This window comes from Aulonocara sp. 'chitande type north' Nkhata Bay, linkage group LG20 (assembly GCF_057382095.1).
Source record: "Aulonocara sp. 'chitande type north' Nkhata Bay isolate Kocher_YH1m ecotype deep benthic linkage group LG20, A_spYH_male_GT1.1, whole genome shotgun sequence".
NCBI classification, from domain to species: domain Eukaryota; kingdom Metazoa; phylum Chordata; class Actinopteri; order Cichliformes; family Cichlidae; genus Aulonocara; species Aulonocara sp. 'chitande type north' Nkhata Bay.
The window spans coordinates 21518692-21523551 of NC_141363.1; the positions used below are offsets into that span (position 1 = coordinate 21518692).

The 4860-nt window shown below is 44.5% G+C and overlaps 1 long non-coding RNA gene across 1 annotated transcript; it reads right to left on the bottom strand.

Annotated features, from left to right (window-relative positions):
• Nucleotides 1-3986: 3986 nt before the first annotated feature.
• Nucleotides 3987-4565, bottom strand: LOC147305555 (uncharacterized). Its single transcript, XR_015126548.1, has 3 exons — nucleotides 4450-4565; nucleotides 4167-4377; nucleotides 3987-4083 (listed from the first exon to the last, which is right to left on the bottom strand). It is a non-coding gene; the product is annotated as an uncharacterized LOC147305555 (long non-coding RNA).
• Between the last annotated feature and the right edge of the window lie 295 nt (nucleotides 4566-4860).

Below are 4860 nucleotides of genomic sequence, written 5' to 3' on the forward strand. Positions count from 1 at the left end.
TAACAAAAATACAACTCAATACTTTGTAACATAACCTTTGTTGGCAATAACAGAGGTCAAACATTTACTATAGGTCTTTACCAGGTTTGCACACACAGTAGCTGGTATTTTGGCCCATTCCTCCATGCAGATCTTCTCGAGAGCAGTGATGTTTTGGGGCTGTCGCCGAGCAACACGGACTTTCAACTCCCGCCACAGATTTTCTATGGGGTTGAGGTCTGGAGACTGGCTAGGCCACTCCAGGACTTTCAAATGCTTCTTACGGAGCCACTCCTTTGTTGCCCGGGCGGTGTGTTTTGGATCATTGTCATGTTGGAAGACCCAGCCTCGTTTCATCTTCAAAGTTCTCACTGATGGAAGGAGGTTTTGGCTCAAAATCTCACGATACATGGCCCCATTCATTCTGTCCTTAACACGGATCAGTCGTCCTGTCCCCTTGGCAGAAAAACAGCCCCATAGCATGATGTTTCCACCCCCATGCTTCACAGTAGGTATGGTGTTCTTGGGATGCAACTCAGTATTCTTCTTCCTCCAAACACGACGAGTTGAGTTTATACCAAAAAGTTCTACTTTGGTTTCATCTGACCACATGACATTCTCCCAATCCTCTGCTGTATCATCCATGTGCTCTCTGGCAAACTTCAGACGGGCCTGGACATGCACTGGCTTCAGCAGCGGAACACGTCTGGCACTGCGGGATTTGATTCCCTGCCGTTGTAGTGTGTTACTGATGGTGACCTTTGTTACTTTGGTCCCAGCTCTCTGCAGGTCATTCACCAGGTCCCCCCGTGTGGTTCTGGGATCTTTGCTCACCGTTCTCATGATCATTTTGACCCCACGGGATGAGATCTTGCGTGGAGCCCCAGATCGAGGGAGATTATCAGTGGTCTTGTATGTCTTCCATTTTCTGATGATTGCTCCCACAGTTGATTTTTTCACACCAAGCTGCTTGCCTATTGTAGATTCACTCTTCCCAGTCTGGTGCAGGTCTACAATACTTTTCCTGGTGTCCTTCGAAAGCTCTTTGGTCTTGGCCATGGCGGAGTTTGGAGTCTGACTGTTTGAGGCTGTGGACAGGTGTCTTTTATACAGATGATGAGTTCAAACAGGTGCCATTCATACAGGTAACGAGTGGGGGACAGAAAAGCTTCTTACAGAAGACGTTACAGGTCTGTGAGAGCCAGAGATCTTCCTTGTTTGAGGTGACCAAATACTTATTTTCCACCCTGATTTACGAATAAATTCTTTACAAATCCTACCATGTGAATTCATGGATTTTTTTTTCACATTCTGTCTCTCACAGTTGAAGTGTACCTCTGGTGCAAATTACTGACCTCTGTCATCATTTTAGGTGGGGGAACTTGCACAATCGGTGGCTGACTAAATACTTTTTTGCCCCACTGTATATATCAGATCATTTTATATTAAGCTTTTAAGTAGAGGTTCTTGGTTAAAACATTTATTTAGTAGAAGACATACACATAGTCTCAGTGAGCCTCTGGTCTAGTGAAAGCTCAGAAGTGCAACAGGTGAATTGAGAAAGAGCATTTGAGGACGAGACACAGACAGTTAAGAGGTGACACAAAGAGCATGTGAGGTCAACACATACACACACATTAGTCAGATTTATTTAGAGGAGAGATTAGTTATGTCTCGACAAGAAAGAGGAACAATTCACTTTAAGATAACGGAAAGTACCAGCCATGAAAATAGAAGATGATCTTCTAGGTAAAAAGTCATTCTGGTGTTGATCTGATCTATGTATAAAATGTATCTGTGACGCATGAAGGGGCGTCAGTAAATCAAACCCTGATGCTATAAAATATCTGTTCATGCTTTGATTAAGTCGAGGACTACTGGCTGTCTGCGTACAGAGTGTCTTCCCACGCGTGTATTCATTAAAATCATTGTTGGACCAAGATCCTCTGGACCAAGAGTGGTTTGTACTCTCCCTCCTCAATTTTGAACCTTAACACCCCCTAAAATAACTAAAACTAAAAACAAACTAAAAACTACTTCCAGAAACATTCAGCTTTGATATTAATGAGTTTTTTTTTGCTTCATTGAGAACATGGTTGTTGTTCAATAATAACATTATTCCTCAAAAATACAACTTGCCTAATAATTCTGCACTCCCTGTATATATATGACTAGAAAGGGCTGCACCTGCAAGGAGAATACATATATTTCAGCATAAAAATATGTAGCATTAAGGAAAATAGAATACATGTGTGTGAAAGGAAGATTAATAGATTTATGTGAGAGTGAATATACATGGATATGAAATAAGAATAAAGGTGTGCGAGATGACAATATATATATATGTGAGAGTGAAAGTATATGTGTGTGAAAGAAGAATGTATGTGTGTGAGAGTGAAAGAATGAGTTTTGGCTTGCACGGCCCCTCATACGTTAGCACAGTTAGCTCATTAACACATTAGCGCTGTGCAGCCCAACGCACGGGGCGATCTGCACTAACTCGCTAACGTAGATTTGTCATGTTAATGCGCTTATGGCGTTAACGATTTTAACGAGATTAACGCTGACAGCACTAATACATCCATCCATCCATCCATCTTCATCCGCTTTGTCCGGGGCCGGGTCGCGGGGGCAGCAGCCTAAGCAAAGAGGCCCAGACCTCCCTCTCCCCAGCCACCTCCTCCAGCTTATCCGGGGGAACACCAAGGCGTTCCCAGGCCAGCCGAGAGATATAATCTCTCCAGCGTGTCCTGGGTCTGCCCCGGGGCCTCCTCCCGGTGGGACATGCCTGGAACACCTCACCCAGGAGGCGCCCAGGGGCGGGGTATGTTACACCCCGGCCTAGGCAACCGGCGTGCAACACAGGAAAAATAAAAATAAGGGAAAAAAAACAAAACAACTACTACAGTTTTCCACAAAAATATCCCAAAACGAAAGTATCGACAGCTATTTACATCAAAACACCAAACTATTTACAACCGGGGGGGATCACAACCATGACACACTGAAACACAGGGCTTAAATACCTAGAGGGAGCAATCAGGAAAATGGACAACAAGAGGGAAACACAGCTGGGGCAACTCAGAACTGACGAGACAGGGAAACGTAACCTGAAAACACTAAGATAACACAGACTTTCAAAGTAAAACAGGAAACACATAACAGTCACGCCAAAAACAACACACTGACAACACCGAAACGTAACAGCTCCCCCCACCCATATCTATATACATATATATAGATATAAATACATATACACACACACACACACACACACACACACACTTGTTGTTGGACAAAATGGGAGACATTTCTGTTTATTCTGTCTTCATTGATAAAAGACTGCACATTAAGAACTCCAGTACTTGTATCTGGTGAGGCTACATGTAAGTTAAACATATAACTACTACTGACCATCGTGTTACTACTAAACCTTCATGTTGAACTTAAAGTCTCAAACTTAAATCTTAGTCTCAGAGATTTCAGTTCTGCTTGATTTGGTAATATATGTGGTTGGTGTGGGAACAGCAAGTACACAGGTCAGAAATATGAGCAGGAGAACAAATTTCCTTTTTTTCTAAGAAAGATGGAAGATCATTTGGAAGTGTTTTTGATATGTTAAACAATTAAATTGTTCTATTTGCATTAACAGTCACCTTGCAGCCCATTGGCTGTTGTTTGACAACAGTGCATTGTTTTGACCTGCATTATCCAATCACATTCAGTTTCTACAGAGACTGCAAGCTGCTAAAAGCTGCTTCCTGTTCGTGTTGGTATCTGATGTTCCTCTTTGTTACTTTTTTATTTTTTACAATAAGCTCACCATAGTACAAATTTAGAGTTACATTTGAATATGTGGAAGCCCTGTGACAAAACGTCCAGAGGCCAAGTACCAAAAATCAAACCCACGTGCAGAAAAGCCAAAGCGGAGGCTGAGGAAAGGGTTTAACAAAGGTTTATTAACTAGCACAAAAATGATGTTTACGATGGCACTTGACTTCAGGCTTGACACGTGGGGCGTGAGGGTCTTGGACAGGGGAGAGAGATAAAGCAAGGGGACAGGTCCAAGAAAGCAGCGGCAGCTGGCTGGTGATTAGGTACGTACTGGAAGAGAGGAGAGCAGTGTTAGAGCAGTAGCCAATGAGGAGTTGTGGAGAGGGTGGAAGCTATGAAAATCTTCGTCTTACTGTGCAGGTGGGAGATGGAAGCGTTGAAGGAGAGGTGGTGCGGTCCGGGTGGGTTTGGTGGTGTGTGGCAGCTGTCCTGAGCGGTGAAGATCCTGTAATAGTGTAAGGGCAGGAGGGCAGGCAGGTGAGGCAAGGAGATGATTCTGAAAGCAGGCGGGTTAACCAGATTTCAAAGATGAGTTGTTCAGTGTGATGGAATTTCCCGGAGTAACTAGAACACAAGATGGCAAGGTTAGTAAAGCACTTGAGAATCATGGACATGAAGCGCTCCAGGGACTCCCACCAAAAGTGGCGCTTGATCAGGGCAGTGGTACGGGCAGTTCCAGGGTGACAGGAGAATCGAGAGTCGCATGCCCATGTGATCACTGGAGCACGAGCAGCCGAAGGAATGAACCAGCGTCCGGGAGGCCGTGTTCCTGGGTCGGGTTCATCCTGGAGGGCCAGAAACGCCACTTGACAAGCCATGGGCAGCACTGAAGGAGGTACGGTCTGGTCCGTGTCTGGAGCAAATTGCGGGGAAAGAGCATCAGCTTTAGCATTCTTATGACCTGGGCGGAAAGAGAGGGAGAAGTTGAAACGGTCAAAAAACAGAGACCATCGGGCTTGGCGGGCGTTAAGCCGTTTCGTCGTTCTGAGGTAAATGAGGTTTTTGTGATCAGTGAAAATAACAAAAGGGTGCTCTGCTCCCTCCAGA